This window comes from Panthera pardus, unplaced genomic scaffold (assembly GCF_024362965.1).
Source record: "Panthera pardus isolate Hobbes unplaced genomic scaffold, ASM2436296v1 HiC_scaffold_2, whole genome shotgun sequence".
NCBI lineage: Eukaryota > Metazoa > Chordata > Mammalia > Carnivora > Felidae > Panthera > Panthera pardus.
Genome location: NW_026526765.1, coordinates 3,436,044 through 3,455,702, shown reverse-complemented (window position 1 = coordinate 3,455,702; position 19,659 = coordinate 3,436,044).

Below are 19,659 nucleotides of genomic sequence, written 5' to 3'. Positions count from 1 at the left end.
CAAGGTCTCGCTATATTAGCTTAGGTTTCAAAGCCAAAAAAGAAGGTTTAATCTTGCAATTCGTGTGTCTTATTCTCTAAGGAAAAAGTTTCTCACAGCAAGAAAGAATGAGACTCTTTAAGATCTCTCTTTACTTCTGGACAAGGGCAGATTAATTGAGTATAATGTTGAGTTAGAGGGAGAAATATTAAGCCTGAAACAATCTCAGAAATCCCTCAAGACTGACCTAAATGTGTAATTTTTGTTTTCCCTGCTGAGCGCAGCCTTAAAAGAAACTCATTTTTTTCTGTGATGAATATCATCCTTCTGCTTCCTTCTAGCTTCTGTACTGTGAGTCAGGTACCTAAAAACACACATTCTCTCCTTTCTGTTCTTTAACACGTTTTTATCACCAGTATTTGTACCCGTTTTCTTTATATTTTTAAATAGGTTCTTTATGGGTTTTTTTTTCTTCTTCTTCAGTATTTACTGCTTCTTGGCAGGGCTCAGGAGTAGGACTGATGTCTGACGGTGCAGAGGGAAAAGATTGCTTGTGTCTTCCGTCCTGAGAGCGGATTTTAAACTAAAAAGAATCAAGAGAGGAGAAACGGCGTCAGCGGGAAGAAAGGACCACAATGACCTTCCTCTGTTACTGTCTGCCTGTTTTTTTGCACGTGGTGGGGGGGATGGGCTGTCCAGGAAAGCCCCGCCCACAATGAGAACGTTGGGCTAGGTTCTCAAACAGCTGGTCTACCGCAGTGCTTGAAACAGTAGTTACTTAGTGCCTCGGATTTATTAAACAGCCGTCCCAAGCTTCGCTGTAGACGGGACGGCGCATATGAATTAGATCATTTTTCACTGGATCTTGCCTCACGGTATCTGGCATTCGCAGTGCTTCGCGTGAAGGTTTTCACTAATTGAACATTCGCTCTAAATTCCTCTGGGTCAGATACCTTTTTTCAACAATATGTAAAGAGGACCTTTGCCCTTTGCTCTCTGTAGAAATAACAAAACCCATTCCTGAACAGAACTGAGACCAGATTTTGCAATAAGCCATGATAAACGTACTGTATACACATGTGTTTAGAAACTGTGGGAAAATACAGGATGTTTCTCTTTTCAACTCACTTGAACGGTATTATTTTGAGTCCTTAAGTGAAAGAATGTAACTATAAAAATCAGGTCTCCCTTTTTCACGATAAAATGTGATGCAGTCTTCCTGAATAAAAGAATTATATATGTATATATATGTGTGTATATATATATATGTATATATATATATGTATATATATGTGTGTATATATATATATATATATATGTGTGTGTGTGTGTGTGTGTGTATGTGTGTGTGTGTGCAAAAAAAACCCCAACAACCCCAAAAAGAAATTTACTTCTGCATAAAGTTATATCCAAATAAATAAGCCTCATTCTGATGTTTGGATTAAATAAGAAATTAACATTTTGGAGATGCCTTAGAAAAAATCTCAGGGCATTCTCTTTGTTATCCAATCAGTTTCAGATTTTCTTTTTGAGGATCAAAAATAGGTACATTCCTAAAGTCATATTTTATGAAATTATAAACATTCTAAGTTTCTTGGCCAGAAAGGGCCAGACTAATTCAAGAAACACGTGAATCTTCTCAGTCTCTGGAGTTAAGTTACGTCATCTCACTTGCTTTGTCCATGGCTCCATTTACCGTCCACCTTTGGTGATGTTGGCCTTTCATGCAGATTCACATTTTAATCAAACACAGATCTTCCCCAGGAAGACAAATTTAGAAAATAATTCTCCATAGTTTCAAAGAGGCTAAGGATCTCCACCACTGGCAAAATGATCAAATCTTTCCTGTCTCAAGCAACATTGTGCTGAGCCCTGAAGAGTTCATCCCGTTTTCTGCTGCCACACTTCTCCTAAATTGTCAGCGAGGCCACCGCTTACGTGTGATTTGACTGTAGAGCCTTTGGGTCCAAGTGTTTACCTTGTTCCTACGTCCAGAAATACTTCAAGAATCTCAGTGTGTGAACGGGCTCTTGCCTGTTCCATTGTTTATGAAATCGGTTTTACCCTGTTCTTATTGCTTAGAATTTCAGTCAAATACCCGAAAACACTCTCTGGCAAGAAAGAATGCTCATTCTCTCAGTGTCTTCAAAAAGTGGTAGTTTGAAGTCCCAGCTTTGATGAAGCTAACTATTTAAAACTTTGTTTTAAATGTTTAATTTTGTGAGAGAGAGAGATCATGAGCAGGGGAGAGGCAGAGAGAGAAGGAGACACAGACTCTGAAGCAGGCTCCAGGCTCTGAGCTGTCAGCACAGAGCCCCACATGGGGCTTGAACCCACGAACTGCGAGATCATGACCTGAGCCGAAGTCGGATGCTCAACCGACTGAACGACCCAGGCACCCGGGAAGAGGTTTCATATACTGAAGGTATAATGCTGAAAAAGGAAATGCATGTTTTGAATAACTTCATGGAGCGTATATTCTTATAAAGGAAGAAAGAGTGGAAAACCAAAACTTAACATGATTTCAGGTGGTGAAAAACTCAACGAAGAAGAATTTCGTGGAGTAAAAAGATAGAAGTGAAAGGGGCTAGGGCTGGCCGGTTTGGGTACCTCCATCTCCCTTCTCTCTCAGAAGACAGGGCAATTCTCCCACAACATATGCCTACACAAACAATTCTCTAACTGTGTGTGGCCTGTTTTGTTTGGCTGTGGAAGGAAGAACCGTAAACATGCCTCACAGAATAATTTAGGATTGGAGACAATTTGGGTTTTGATAGCGAATCAGTCATTTCAACCTGACTGTGCTCCTCACAAAACTCTGCAAGCCATTCAGTAGCCGTGTGGGGTGTTGGCAAAACATCGCCATACAGAGACTCTGATTTTCCAATACCCATTGCAAAGGAGAACGATGATAATGTGAAATGATACACCGACGTTACTGCATGTTCTTTGGTGCCTTGGACATGGTCTTACCTCAAGTAATGAGCAAAATCATGACAACAACAAATGAAAGGACAAGATGATCGATCGGTGTGTGTTCAGTGTCCGATGAGGCTGGACTAATTGGTGGTTCTCATTCTGGCTCATTCTTCTGGTTCATATGCCTTTCTGCTCTTTGTTCAGGGAAGGAGTTGACGGTGTCTTTCCTCTACGGGAACCGTGAGCTTGTTCCAGAGGGACTTATCCACGTGGCTGGCACTTAGTCCTCTGTTTGGCCAATCTGTGTCATACAGAATCCATTTTGGGGGTTATAGAGCATCTTTGATCCCACTGGGAACAAATCCATCCTACCAACCATATTTCTATCATTCTTATGGTGGGTTTATGCCTGCCGTTTCAGAAATCTCTACAATTGCAAATATCAGAGTGTGTTTCTTTTACCAGCTAAACTGCTCGAACAATGTTTTCAGCAATAGAACCCTCAGGATTTGTGGCCCTATAAGTATACAATTATATAGTAAAGACCGGCATTACACTAGGCAATGTAAGTATAATGAAAGTAAAACATAAAATATGAAAAATAAATAGAATATGACCCTGTTTTTAGAAAATGGACAAAGACACAAAACGATATAAGTGTTGCACAGGTGTGTAAGTGTCACACAGGTGTGTGAGTGTTGCACAGGTGTATAAGTGTTGCTCAAGTGTGTGTTTGCATACGTCACTTGAACATGGAAGACAGAAAGGAAGAAAGTGATTATCTGGCAGGTTATATGCCTCTGGCTTCTCCCGCCACACCATAGTTTTGTAGAGGGACCATGAAAATGGTGCTTCCTGGGATTTTTCAATCAGAATTACATCCGTATTAATGGCCTTTGAGACTTTGTTCAGGAAAGAAGGTAAACTGGGGAGAGAGCTGAGCAGTAAGACTTCAGTTAAAAGAAAATAAAAGACTAAAGCGGAATAACGAATCTGCCTCAAATGGTCGCCAAAGCAGCGACATCACAGCTGTTTGTTGTGCTCACGGATTCGCAGATTGGGAATTGAGACACGGCAGGCCTGCTGTGTCATTTCTGCTCCATGGTGACTGGAGTTTTAGCTGGACATGTGAGGGCTGGAAGCTTGGAGCATCTAACTTTCATCCGTTCACACGCCTGGAAGTTCATGTTGGCTTCTGGCTATTGACTGGAGACTCACTTTTTACTTTTTCTGTATGTGGATGTGTTCCAAAGGCAGAGGAGATGGAGGTGGGGGGGAGGGAGAGAGAGAGAGAGAGGGAGGGAGAGAGAGGGAGGGAGAGAGAGAAAGAGAGAGAACTATCTGGAACTCATATTGCCCTATGACTTAAACCTGGAAGTCAAGTTGTTTTCCTTCTAACACATTATATAAATATAAATATATTTAAAGTTCACTTATTTATCTTGGGGGAGAGAGAGAGAGAGAGAGAGAGAATGAGTGAGCATGAGTTGGGGAGAAGCAGAGAGAGAGGGAGACAGAGAGAATTCCAAGCAGGCTCCATGCTGTCAGCAGAGAGCCTGACACGGGACTCGATCTCACAAAGTGTGAGATCATGGCTTGAGCTGAAATCAAGAGCTGATGCTCAACCGACTGAGCCACCCAGGCACCCCCACATTCTATTAATTGAAGCAACCACAAACACCTGCCAAATAAAAAAAAGAATAAAAGAGTAAAATAGAAGCCACTCTTATTGAGATCAGCAAGAATCTGGAAGGGCATATAGATCAGCTATGTTGCTGTGGTCACTTGAGGGAAAAATACATCCTATGACACACAAACATACCGGGTTGTTAACCTGATTTTCCTTAGACGGGGATAAAGAACATTAGTTTTTACTTTATACTTATTTGTATTGTCTCATGTGTACAAGCATATATGATTTATTAAATTAAAAAATTCAAAAGAAGAATTTTGTTAAGAAAAAAAAACACAACTGGAAATATCAAGAACTACAATATATGTAGAACATTGGCCCAACAAATGACAGCACAAAACCAAGAGGAAACCAAGCTAGCCGAAAAGGATGCATGGGTCACCAAGGAAACGGAAGAAACGGAAGAGTCTGAAAGAGGTTGACATTCCCTGATGGAATTAACATTCCCTGATGGTGTGGGGCAGAGTGGAATCTTCGTTAAGGAACATAGAGACATACACTTTAAGGAGTAGATTGCGGAAGACGATGGCGAAGGAGAGGGTTCAGGTTGGTCTGTAGGGATGCAGATCCATGAATGAGAGACTCATTTCTATGTGGATGGTATTCAAATACAGTTAAAAACATAAAGTCACACACACTGGTTTCTCCATTTGAAGACAGAGTTACCCTGAAGATGAAAAGTCCTTGTCAAATACCCGAACAGAGGGCGATTCTAAAAAGCCAAATATATATGAATATGTTGTAGTGGTAGTTTATGTTGTAATTTCAAAGATAACGAGAAGTTGTCTCAGAAGTGTATGTTGAGTTACTATAGACCGGACAGAAAATCTATTCTATGATGGGCAGGAAAGATATCAAATAAGTTGTTCAATTCATGAGATACATATTGTGGAATCAGAGAGATGGGGCAGGTGGGGAAAGCCAGATTGTAAAAGGATTTGTGTTATTTCAACCATAAAAAGGAGGGGATCCCCAAATTCTACAGGCAAAGTAAAAATAAGTGTGAGAGAAATGGAAATACAGTCCTCTCTGAATAAAGCACTCTTCTAAAAAATTGAGCTCATTAAATGCTCAGCTGTAGTTAAATGGATGGCAGGAGAGTCTTTTGTAGGCCACTCAGGAATGTGTGACACTATTCACTTTTTTCTAGTCCTAACACTGGCCTCTTCCACCCTAGGAAACCAGGAAAAGGAGTGCAAATTAAAGCCAAAACCAGCTACAGGAAAGAAATAATAAAGATGAGAACGGAACTCAATTAAATTGCAAAAAGAAAAACAATAGAGACAATCAATGAAGCAAAAGCCTGGGTCTTTGATAACTCTCTAGGCAGATTGATTAGGGGAACAAGAAAAAAGCCATCAACTACCAGCATCCGGAATAAAGAAAAGTCATCATAGTACAGGCACCGAGAAGATTGCAAGGAAATATTACAGCAACTTTATGCCTAAGAATTAGGCCAGCTTAGATTAAATAAACAAATTATCTTAAAGAAATAAATTATCATTCTCATTAAAAAGAAATAAATAGTCACAAATATTTTAAAGAAATTGAATTTGCAATTTAAAAACCTTCAACAAGAGAATTCTAGGGCCTGACAGCTTCATTGGAAAATTCTACAATTTAATGAAAATACAATATCAAAGCTAACACAAACTCTCTCTCCCTCTCTCTCTCTCTCTCTCTGTCTCTCTCTCTCTCTATCTCTCTCTCTCACACACACACACACACACACAAAATAGAAGAGGAACAGAAATTTCTTAAATGATTTATGGGGAGAATATCCTAATATGTAAACAAAGACACTGCAGAAAAAAGAAAGAAAGAAAGAAAACTACAAACCAATATCTCTCATGAACAGAGGTGCAAAAATCTTCAACAAATACTGACAAATCAAAGCCAGCAATATGTAAAAAGGATAATACAACAATACGCACGGCTTGCTTTTCCATAAGAACGCAAAGTCTATCCAACATTTCAAAAATCAGTCACTGTAGTTTACCATAGTTATTCAAACAATATAAACATCTTGATACATGCAAAAAACCAAACTGACCAAATTAAAGTCTTTACATGCTAATGTCTCTTAGAAAACAGGGAATATAAAGAAATTTCCTCAAGCTGATAAAAAGCATTTATATAAAAGCTACAATTAAAATTTTATTTAAAGTAAAAAGCCAAGTGTTTTCCCTTAAGATTGGACAAAACGATGGTGTCTAATCTCACTCTCTTGTTCAGTGTCCTAATTAAAGGTCCAAGCCAGCATAGTGAGGTAAAGGAGAAAAAGTCACAAATTTTGTAAAACATGTAATTAACCTGCATCTATCCACAGGTGATATTATCATCTATGTGGACGATGCCAAAGAATATAAAAACACTAATGAAATTAATAATTGGGTTTAGTAAGGTCAAAGAACAGAAGATCAATATACCAAAAACCTCCATTTGAAATTTAGATTTAAAAGTGACATTTACATCATTCACAAAAAAATCTTGAATATGTAGATAGAAGTCTAACAAATGATGTGCAAAATCTTTAGGTTGAAAGTGAAAATAGAGGGTTGAAATAAATCAAAGAAGCTATAAATGGACAGACACGTTATAGTCATATATTGAGTAACTTGGTAGGATTTCCCTTCTCATCAGATTGATATATAGGTTCAATAAAAATGCCGGGAAACTTATTTTTGCTGAAATTAACAAGCTGATTCTAAAATTTATATAGGAATGTGGAAGTTTAGAAAAGCCAATTTTGAAAAAGAAATATGAAATTGGATGACCACACAACTTGGTTTTTAAGCTCTACGATAAAGTAGCAATAACTTACACAGTGTGATATTGGCAAAAAGATAGATTACAGATCAGCTGATGAATCTATAAATAATTATGCTGAGTGAAAGAATCCAGTCCCCCCAGACTATATATCATATGGACTCACTAACATAAAAATTTTAGGAAGCGCAAACCAATCTACAATGACATAAAGAAGATCCATGTTCTTAGGTGGTGTTGAAGGAAGGTGAAAATTTGGGGGTTAATATTCTTGGTTGTGACTACAGTTTCATTGTTGTATTCCCATGCCACAGCTCATTAAACCACACCCTTTATGTGCAATTTGTTATGTATCAAATATGCTGAAAAATATGTATACTGTAGACTGAGGAGGTGCAGAAAAAATTGTGACACTTAGGTGTATGTGATTGGATTAGTAATAATTTTGGTTTTCAACTGGCATATCTATTTTTCTTCTCAAAGCAGAGCCTAGAAGAAGAAGTTGTGTGCCGGGGCATGTGGGGCACCAGGAAGCAAGAAGTAGAGGGCCAAGGGAAGTTAAACCAAGGGTGTGTTAGGGAGCCAACCAGCACTGTCGGCACAGGAGGAGCTCGGCTCCAACATGAACCAAGAACCAGTGAAATGGAGACGCTGGGAGCTCCGCCTTTGTCCACTGGCTCCCATCCTCTTTTGGTCCAGGGAGCCTCCATAAGGTACCAACTCCCTTGTTCTTCCAGGTTGTGCATGGGTTAGAATGGCTGAGTGAGTTGGTGGAGTCCCCAGGAGGGATGGCTGAGATGCACCGATGGAAAGGACGAATGAGTGTGAGTAGCTGGCTGTGCAGTGAAAATTTGGACAGAGAGCACACAATGAGGTCACACAGAGTCTTCCTTGGCCCATGGTTCATGCCTCTGTTTGAATTTAATTAAGCAATCAATTGATTTAATAACATCATGAGCCCACCACTCAACTCAGTCACTAGAACATCACCAATAATATATAGCAGCTCTGAAGCTGCTCCCCATCTACCCTCCTCCAACCCTCAACTAGTCAGGTCAACCTCTGTCCTGATCAGTGTGTTCGTCATTCCCTTACTTTAAAACAAGATTGATCACCTATCACTCTATGCCTCAATGTTTTTGGATTTAATACAAATATATATCAGAGATTATGCCATGGGACTTGTTTTTCGCAAATTACATTCCTAGGATCCCTGCATATTTCTTCATGTAATTGTAGTTCATTCACCTACACTGTTATTTCATTTTCCATTATAAGAACATGCTCTTATCCATTCTTCTTAACTGGGCATTTAAGTTGTTCTTGGTTGTTGCTGCCATATATCACTCCCCTAAACGTCTTTGTCCATGTTTCCTGGTCCTCATGTAAAAAGTTCCTCTAGAAACAACAAGTGACATCATGCTGTGATAGGGAGTGTAAATATACAAGGCCGTCCCAAATGATTTTCTGGATGACTCTGACTTCAGCCAACATCACATGGAACAGAAAACCATCCAGTTGAGCTCAGTCACCTCAGAGAACAATCCTAGTAATTGTAGTGATTAAGTCACTAACTTTGTTACACAACATCAGACAACCCAAATGCAAATAATTTTATTGCTGGGACTCTTTTGTAAAGAGAATGATGGAATCACCTCAACTATACATTTTCTGAAACATACATAACATCTATTAATTACATGAAAAACAGGAAAAATTCTATCTACAAAAAATCTTTATGAGTTGTGATTAATAAAGTACTAAGAGGCAAAATTTTATCCATACGTAGATGCCTTATCAAAACTTGTATTTGTTGTTGTATCTGAGGCAAACTTAAAGTTTTTGTTAGTTTCATAGTTGAACAAGAAACGATTCAGTGAAATGTACTAAAAATTTCTATTGAAGAAGACAAACCCAAAGGAGGGAGATAAATTTGATGATGCCAGCTTCAGGAAAAAGGGAAGTAAAATATAAATAATAATAGGTTTGCAATATTGATCTAAAATGCTAATAAAGTCAACAGATTAAAACATGTGTATAAAAATAGAAGGAAGGAAGGCGTTCTGACCATGCAGACACAGAATCAGCCAGGAGATGCCTCACTGTGACCCACACGTTCACATGTGACAATCTCAACAGAGCTCGAGATTTGATCACATCCCATATTCCTTCGTGATTAAAACAAGCCAACAAACAAATGAAAATCACTTAGGAAACTGGAAGCGGAAATTACTTAAAATTATAAATCACCTCTCTTTATGCAAAGAACCGACATCTTACTTAAGAATTCAGTTAATTTCCATTAAAGCAAAAAAATAGAAAGAATGTGGAACATCCTGTTTATCATTGATCACTTTTCTAATTTTTTAGAAAATTTAGAGAACCATAAGCAACTAAAGCACACCTTTCCATAAAGATGAAAATAACATGTCGGTCCATGCATGTGCTATGAGATTCTGAAAAACCGCCAAAAAAAAAAAAAAAAAAAAAGCAGAATATAAAATGATGTAAAATTCAATCAGGTGATCTATTATGCAAAATGATTTGACAAAATTGAGCATTGTTTAATACTGCAGATTATAATTTATGCAAATATAATGGTGTCCGTAATCATATTTACAATAGCCACAAAAGTAGAAAACACCCATGAAGATATTTAACAAAAAAATACATAAGATCCACATGAGGAAAATTTTAAATCTTATCTGAAGGCTAATTATGGCTTAAAGAGAAAGACATGACATGCTTTAAAATATTAAAATTATGCCTCAAATGTTATACAGATTTGTAAACAAGTACAATTTTTAAATTTTTAATATTTATTTCCCATCAAAACCTTTTTTATTGAGGTCCATTAAAATGTGACTGTACAAGTTATCTGTAAAATAAACGGTCAGGAAACAACATTTTAAAAATAACAATCAACTATGTTGTATGCCTGAAACTAATGCGACACTGTGTGTCAACTATACTCAAATAAAAAAAATATATAAAATAAATACAACAATTAAGAGCTCTTGGCAGTATGGTAGCTATCAGACAGTGTATAAATGATACAAGAAATGAGAGTGGATGGGACCGAAGAAAACAGTGGAACAAAAAAATATATTTTCTTAACAACTTAATACTTTTAAATTGGTTTTTGTGTTTGTTTATGATTTTCTAACAATGAGCATTGAAAAAAAAACCAGGTTAACTACTTAGAAAAAATAATTTTAGATAATTTATTTTTTATAGTGTTCAAAAATAAATTCCAGCTAAACTATATATTTCATACAACTATTAATGAACCGCAAAGACCAGATGAATGAGCATACACAGTTACCAGGGTCAGGAGGAATTTGCTAATCCAAAAACCCCAACAGGAAGATGTGAAAATATTTTGATAGATCTGTTTATGCAAATTTTAATTTCTGGACCTCAAAAAATCCCCACCATCATCCAAAAAGAAAGTATCGCTATTTGCACAAAACAATAAATCAGCGATTAAGAAAATCAGTATTTAACAAAACATGATGCAATCTAAAAAGTAAGATACAAAGAGCCTATTGTTGAAGACTTTAATAAGTCCTGACTCCTGGGGTCTGAGACCCCCTGATACACACTTGCATGCATGCATACGCACACACGCACACACACACACACACACACACACACACACACACATGCACACCCACTGCTCCCATGAAGATTTCTCTTGCCCTTGAGAATATTGATTCCCAGTGAAAAGACCCTGAGAATCCCTACTCCCTTCAGAATCCGTCTGTGCCTGCCCAGGAAATGCGTGAATTGTCCCCCCTCCCAGCCTTTTTGTTTGGAAATTGTGTCTATTTGCTTTTGATGGTCGTATGTTAAGGTAGGAAAGATTGAAATAAGAATGTTTTCTGGAGCCATCACCATAAGCTTATCCTATTTACTACGAGGAAATACAATATGGGCAATATGGAGATTGAGGTATCATCTATCTATCTATCTATCATCTATGTATATATGTATGTATCATCTATCTAAGTATGTATGTGTCTATCTACCTGTCTATGTATGTATGTATGCACATATGTATCTATCATCTATTTACGTATGTATCTATCATGTATCATATCTGCCTATGTATGTATGTATGTATGTATCCAATCAATCTTTCCATATATCATCTATCTAGAGACCGAAGGAAATACTCCAAAATTGGAATTATGGTTTGTTTGGATAAGCTCAGTAAGAATTACAGATTGTTTTTATCATATTTTTACACTTTTCAGTATTTTTGTCTACTAAAAAAATTACAGTGAACAAATATTGCTATCATCATGAGGATAGGAATCAATTAACAGTTTGTCTTAATGCTCTTTATTCTAGGACCCTGTGGTTACCTGTAATCCCTTTTGCGAACAACAGTGCCAAACCTCTAAGTGCCAGGGCTTTGAGAACGGTCAGCCAGAGACCAGAAGTCCATGGCATTCTGAAAGATTTTAGGAAAATATCATTTGTACAGTGATGTAAACAGAAGGACCACTATAAATCTGGAACTAAATTTTATAACCCAAAATATTTTGTCTTTGATTTCATCAGAGGATCGTCTCCAAAATTTATAAAGATTATGTTTACTTTGTATCAACTGTAAAATAATCATGCAAAGCGAGTACAAAAATATTGGTATTTGTTCCAGAGAGTTTAGTGAAGGGGAGAGACCCCTGGACGGGAGCCTCGGCCTCATGACAGCTGCATAAACCGTCTGGGTGTAACATCAGCTCTCTGAGCCGCTGTGTTCTTAGCCCGGGAACAGGGAAAAAACAAGGTTGAGGGTTTCCCGAACTATTTCAGGATGGGGCACACACAGGTTATGCCGAAGTTAGAATCTTTTGCCAGTGCAGCTATGGGAGGCGGCTGAATCAACGAACACATTTTCTTTTCTTCAATTTGAGCCCTACTCCAGATTGTTTCCCTTCCCTACTGCTAAGGCAGGGAAATGAAACTGTACAGTTAAAATGTAACTTGAAAGAATTTATGTGGTTCACTGGGTAATAATTGCAACATTTTCCACGGCCTATTAAAGAGCAATTTCTTTGGTTTTATTAGGTGTTTCAGAATATTTTGAAGGGTTTTTTCCTGGTGTCTCTTTTCTTTTTTAATTTTCCTTTGAGTGGCATGATATCCCTCTATTTCAATGGAGAAAGTGGAACTAACACGATAAAATGAAAATTTCCAACGCGGTTCCTCTACTGCTCATTTTACTGGCTGTAATTGAAGAGAAGCTAACCCTCCAATATTCTCGTGATTTACTATTTCCCTGAAACATACTGCTTAACATTTACCTTTTATTGATGCATAGAATTCAAAAGCACTGGTCAGCTCATCACCGCTCAGGGGCTTAATTAAAACACACCTTCTGAAAGGGGAGGGGAATCTGATAACGATACATAATAAACACAAAGAACATTTCATTTTCTTCCCTCACCTGCTTTCCCCACTGTAAATCTGCTTGGCTTTCGGCCAGAGACTTTCAGACCCATCACGCCTTTTAAACGAATCATTTTCCCCTCCTCTGTGAGCTGCGTGGACTTCACAGTCCCCATTAGGGGATGAAAGCGGTTGGTTGGGGGGTGAGCCTGGTGGCGATGGGGGGCGGGGGCTGAGTCTTCAGACAGCCGCGCAGCCCTCGGCTTCCCAGGACCCGCCGGTGGGTGGCGCTATAGGACAACGTTTGCACCATTGAGGGGCAGGGGGCGGCTGCCTGTGCGACTCAAATCTTCCCCAACAATTGCAACCGATAAAAATCAGCTTTTCCTCTTAATTACTGCTAAGTGAATACCTTCTGATCTAGCAGTCAGATGGTAAGGCTGATTAGTGAGCAAGCGACTATCGCTCCTGGAGAGCCCCAGATTCCCCGAGCGCGGCACAGAATCTTTTCAGGCGCACATGAGGTCCCTCTTAGGGGGCAATACTGGGGCACAAATACCCAGGATTTGCGAGCCGTGGACACTGCAGCTCAGGGTGCTTCAGCAGCCGCCTCAGGAACAGTCGCTGTAACCCTCCACTGGGTCTTGACCTGGGGGCAGGGGGGTGAAAACCTAGGGATACCCAATTCATCTGGGTGGCTGCCCTCACTGCCCCAGGGAATTCGCCTCCTGGGGCCTCACCAAGCCCTGAGGCAAGGAGGAGGGAGCCCACGTTCAGGGGCAGAAAGTGCCAGGGGCTGCGGTGCTGTCCTGGGCACAATCAGCTGGGCTGCAAGGGGGCCGGGGGAGGGGCTGGGGGGGGTGGGGAGATAGGATCCTGCAGGGCTGGCCCACCCTCACTCAGCGAAGGGATGCCAAGGTGCTTTCCCGATTAGAAACACGCAGAAAACATACAGGTGATCTGATGTTTGAAAGACACTCAAATGACTGAAAAAAAAAAATAATAATACCCCCTATGGAAGTTTTTTCTGTCCTTTTTGGGTATTTCTGAAGTAAGCGTGTTTTGTAATCACACGTCCAAGCTGAGAAATGCTGTCCAAGGTTCCTTTTGGAGAATGAAAGCACCGAAGTGTTACCAGCCTCTTTCCCTTTGTTAACCACACACACACACACACACACACACACACACACACACACACACGACTGTAAATAGCGCGCACATTACTCCGAGACCTGCCCACACAAAATGTGCAGGTGCCCTACGTCCGGACCATCCTCCCATCAGGGGTAAACCGTCAACACTGTTCCCAGGGCCCTGGAAACGCTCTTCGGTGGTGGGCATCACCGCGTCAGCGGAAAAGAAAGATCACAGTCAAGTCACAGCTACGGATACAGTAGCCTCCTGCAGACTTGCACGCTGGAGAGAATTAAAAGAAAAATCTTTGTTCTATATATATGATCCGGAAGCTGAAATGGACGGTAAGCTCATTGCTATGATGGTCTTAATAGGATGTTTCTAGAAATCAGCTTTGTTGAGGTATATTTAACCTAAAATGGTGCGTATTTAAGGAGTTCAAGTTTGTAAGCCTTGGTGTGTAAATCCTCACCCAGGAAACCATCACCCCTGTCACTCCCACGTGGCCTCATAACCCGCCCCTGCTCCCTGTCTCTTCCTTAGCCAACCACCAGTCTACTTTCTAACATTAGAAATGAGTTTGTCTTTTACCGAAATTTACAAAATCTGAATCCCACCAAACTTACTTTATTTTTCTGACTCCTTCCGCTCAGATCAGTTCTCTTGACAACCACCCGTGGGGTCACATCTGTAAATAGTTTGTTATTGTTATTGCTGAGTAGAATTCTGTTGTGTGGATGTGCCCGAGCTTGTTTACAAACTCGCCTCTTGTGAACCTTTGAGTTGTAGTTGTTGGCTGGTACCAATAAGGCCATTACAAACATACATGGTGGGGGGGGGGGTGGTTATGGACGTTCGCCTTCATTCCCACAGGATAAACATCTAGGAACGGGAGGATCGGACAGGAGAGCAGGTGTTACTTCTGAAGAAACCTAAGCTACTGTCCAAAGTCATTGTAACATTGCACGTTTCTACTGGCAGTCTGTGAATGTTTGACCTCTTCCAAATCCTCACTGACATTCTAAGTTTATAAGGTTAGTCTTCCGTTTTTTCTCTTCTCTTCTCTTCTCTTCTCTTCTCTTCTCTTCTCTTCTCTTCTCTTCTCCTCTCTCCTCTCTCCTCTCCTCTCCTCTCTTCTCTTTCCTTCCTTCCTTCCTTCCTTCCTTCCTTCCTTCCTTCCTTCCTTCCTTTTTTTCTTTCTTTCTTTCTTTCTTTCTTTCTTTCTTTCTTTCTTTCTTTCTTTCTTTCTTTCTTTCTTTCTTAATACATTAATCATTCTACCAGGGCTGAGGTGGTGGCTCACTGTGGCTTCCTTTTGCGTTTCCCTAATGACAAATGATGTTGCCTGTGTTTTAATGAGCTTATTTGCCAACTGTATGTTTTCTTTGGTGAGGTGTTTGCTCATTTCATAAACTGGCCTTTTTGTTTTCTTTTTATTGCATTGCTGGGCTGCTATTCTTGGTAAAAATTCTTATTGACATAGTATTTGCAGCATTTTATTTCACTCAGCATGTCATTGAGTTGTCATTATCTTTAACAGCATCTTTGGAAAACCAGAAGTGTTTAATCTTTATGAAGTACAATTTGCCGGGCTTTTTAAAAATTTCATTTTAGGGATGAGGCTTTTGGTGTCATGTCTAAAACATCCTTATCTGCATGAAAGTCATAAGATTTTATGTTTATTATTACAAACAATGCCGCAATGAGGATTCTCCTACATGGGCCTTGTGAGCATATTTCTCTATCCATAACCCACGTATTCGATCACTTTCTCCAGACTTCCTGAGATGGAAGCGACGTCTAACATTGCATAAGTTGACGACGTATGACCTGTTGATTTGATACATCTATATACTTCAGTTAGCTAACACCTCCATCGCATCTCATACTTACCATTTCCTTTCTGTGGTGAGAACATCTAAGGTCTAGTCCGCCCGCAGCTTGCAGCTATCTAGAACCGTATTATTGTCTATAGTCCCGAGGCTGTCCGCTACGTCCCCGGGATGCATTTGTCTTATCACAAGAAGCTTGTATTCTTTGACCAACATCTGCCCATTCCCTCCCCCTCCCAGCCCCTGGCACCCACCTCTCTACCCCGTTTCTGTGAGGTTGGTCTGTTTGGAGTCCACATGTGAGACCATGCAGCGTTTGTCTTTTTCTGTGTGACGTAGAATCTGAATTTAGAATAGAGCCGCACACCCAAGCGTGAGCTTCTTCACACTTACGAGGAATTGCCCAGGTGTCTTCAAAAGTGGCTGGGCCTCCACGGACTCCCACTGGCCATGTGGATTCCCCATAACCCCATGCCCCATATGCCCTCATCGGGCTCCTTAATTGTTCCCAATGCCGTCTCATTGTAGTTCCAATTTTCAGTTCCGTTTTAAGACGGAGTTGAGCTTGGGTCTACGTTTACTGAAGACTCAAGTTTATTCTCTTGTGAATGTCCTGCTCTTGTCTGCGGGAAGGGACTGTAGCAATCCCGGAGTCTGGTGTGGCCCGGGCTGTTATGGCGGAGGCGATCCATCATTCACCTCTTTTTGGGAAACACGTATGAACACCATGCAATTGTTTCTTTCTTTCTTTCTTTCTTTCTTTCTTTCTTTCTTTCTTTCTTCCTTTCTTTTTAATTTTTTTTAATGTTTATTTATTTTTGACACAGAGAGAGAGACAGAGCATGAGCGCGGAAGGGGCAGAGAGAGAGGGAGACACAGGATATGAAGCAGGCTCCAGGCTCCGAGCTGTCAGCACAGAGCCAGATGCGGGGCTCAAACTCACAGACCGTGAGATCATGACCTGAGCCGAAGTCGGACACTCAACCGACTGAGCCACCCAGGCGCCCCTGTTTTTTTCTTTTTTTGATTTTGCTTTTCCAGTTGCTTAAACCCATGGGCCAGTAGACGTGTGACCAAGGTTCCCATAGCATTTGGGGAGAAGCTGATGAGCAGGACACTGTAAAATTCTCCGTGAGAACAGTGAGTCGAGCTTCTGAAACCAGCCAAATCATCCTAAGGTTCCAGTTACATTATCAGTGTTTTGTGTCCCTTGAGGACTAGGCTTCCTTGGCTACAGGTACCCTGTCTTTGCTTCTGCCTGGCTCCAAAGGGATGTTTCTAGTCCTTTCCTAATGAGACATCACACCCTCTGTTTCTGATGTATATTTACATCAGTCGTTGGTCAACCAAACCATACCTCTTCCTATTTCTCTAGTGTTTCAATTTTTAGATTTTCTTAATAATTTGTTGGGATTTTAATATATTCTGGAAACTATTCTCTTGGTTTGCTTGTTGTGCCATTTCTTCTTTGTTCGTTTAAATAATTGTTCCAAGTCTCTGGTTCACTTCTAATGTTACTAGCTATCAGATCTAGCATAGACTAGCCGTATGCTACGGCTCAATACCGTCATTGCAAAATTTATGACGACAATATTATCTACCTAATAGATATTTTGAGGATTAGGTGGTTTAACATATACACAATGATGAGAACAAGGGCAGACACATAATAAGCACTATATACATGTTTGTTATCATTATTATTAATGGAGTCTTTTGTAACAAAGACATTTTGATGTTAATGTAGTAAAAATGAACAATGACTTGGGGGGATGGTGTTGGTCTTTAAGATCTACTTACGAAGTACCACCTACACTGATGTCAGAGAGATATTTTTTTGTATTGTCTTCTGAAAGTTTTGTACTTTTGCATTTTAATTATATCTTTAATCCCTCTGGGGCTTATTTACTATTTGATGGGCTCTAAGGATGAATATATATGTTTTTACATATAGAAAGTTGATATTTTTATTTTTATTTTTTAAATTTTAACCTTTTTTTTTGAGAGTGTGCATGGGGGAGGGGCAGAGAGAAAGAGAGCTAGAGGGAGAATCTGAAGCAGTCTCCAGGCCCAGCAGCACAGAGCCTGGCATGGGGCTCGATCTCATGACCATGAGATCATGACCCGAGCCACAATCAAGAATCAGCCACCTAACTGACAGAGCCACCCAGGTGCCCCCTAAAATTGTTATTAAAGAAAAATGTTCTGCTCTTCTCACTCATTTTTATTTCATCGTTCACGCAAGATGTTCACATATGCATGGACTGTTGAGCATAGCCATTTTGTCAGGCGCTCTATTTCCATATCCACCCACGCACAGGATGTGTATCTCTGGAAGAACGACAGTCTTACCCTTTAATTCTGACTGGACGAGAATGCTTCCTCACTTCTCTTGGCTGACTTTGTTGCTTTGTTTTTCCACAGGACTGTAATGACCCACTTGTCATTAATTTCCATGTAATTTTGTTGAGTTGCATAAAGTGTAGAAATTAAAAATTTATTGCATTTGTAGACTAATTAGGGAAGAATTAACAGCTTTTCTTTTTTTTTTTTTTTTTTTTTTTTAAATTTTTTTTTTTCAACGTTTTTTTTTATTTATTTTTGGGATAGAGAGAGACAGAGCATGAACGGGGGAGGGGCAGAGAGAGAGGGAGACACAGAATCGGAAACAGGCTCCAGGCTCCGAGCCATCAGCCCAGAGCCTGACGCGGGGCTCGAACCCACGGACCGCGAGATCGTGACCTGGCTGAAGTCGGACGCTTAACCGACTGCGCCACCCAGGCGCCCCACAGCTTTTCTTTTTATACACAAGCATGGCGGGGTTCTCATTTTATTTGGGCCTTCTTTTATTAACATGCTTTGGTGGCCGTTTTCCTAGGTGACTCAATAGTTTTTATTTCTACTGTAAATGAGACCTTGCTTTTTTAAAATCACATTTCACCATCATAATTAATGGACAGAAATCCTACTAATATTTATAATATAACATATATTAAAATATCATGGGTATCCTATATACCATAATGTGTACGTATGGGCACTCATATATGTGTGTGTTATATATGCATAGACTTATGTATAGACAGCTGTGTTTCTTTCTTTATATTTCCCATAAATGATTTCCCGACTTTCTGCTTGGCTACGACCTCCAGCTCAAAGCAGACCAGGACCGGTCCCTGCATTTGTCCTGACATCAAAGGGAATGCTTTTGACGTTTTGTCATGAAGTATGGGGTTGTGCTATAGTTTTAAGAGAAATATTTTATAATTGAAGGAAAATTCTCTCTATTCCAAATTTGAGTCACCATACAATTCTTTATGAGGATGAGAGTTGGTTGAAATTTATGAAATACTTTTTCTGAATCAGTTGAGACATTATATTTTCTTAATCTTCATTCAGTAAACTCTACTAATTCCTGTCAGTGGATATAGTAGAATTTAGTAACAATGATTTTTGCACCTTGAGGGATTTCCTTTGCTACTATTTCATTTCGTGCCCTTTCGTCTATTCTGACAATTGAGTTGCTCTAGAATTTTTCTTCTCAATATTTCCCCAATATACTCTAGGCTCTATTAAGCTTGTGAATGAGGTGTAGAGCCTTGCTTTGTATTTTGTTCTCTGATAGAATATATAACAAGGAGGTGATATATTTGGTATTTGGTAATCCCATTTGTAAAACAGTCTGCATCTCCTTTCTGTTGGGGGAAGGAAGAGAATAGAAATCTACCAACGATTTGATTTATTAATGGTTTTGGGTCTATTCAGGTATTCTGGGTTTTCTTGACATAATTTTCATATTAGGTAGTTTTACAGGAATTGTATATTTACCTAAGTTTTCAAATTGTCAGCATAAAATATTTTGCGATGTCATAATTTTTACATGTTGTTTGTATTATTTGCTATGTCACCAGTTTCAGATCTAATATCGCTTTATTT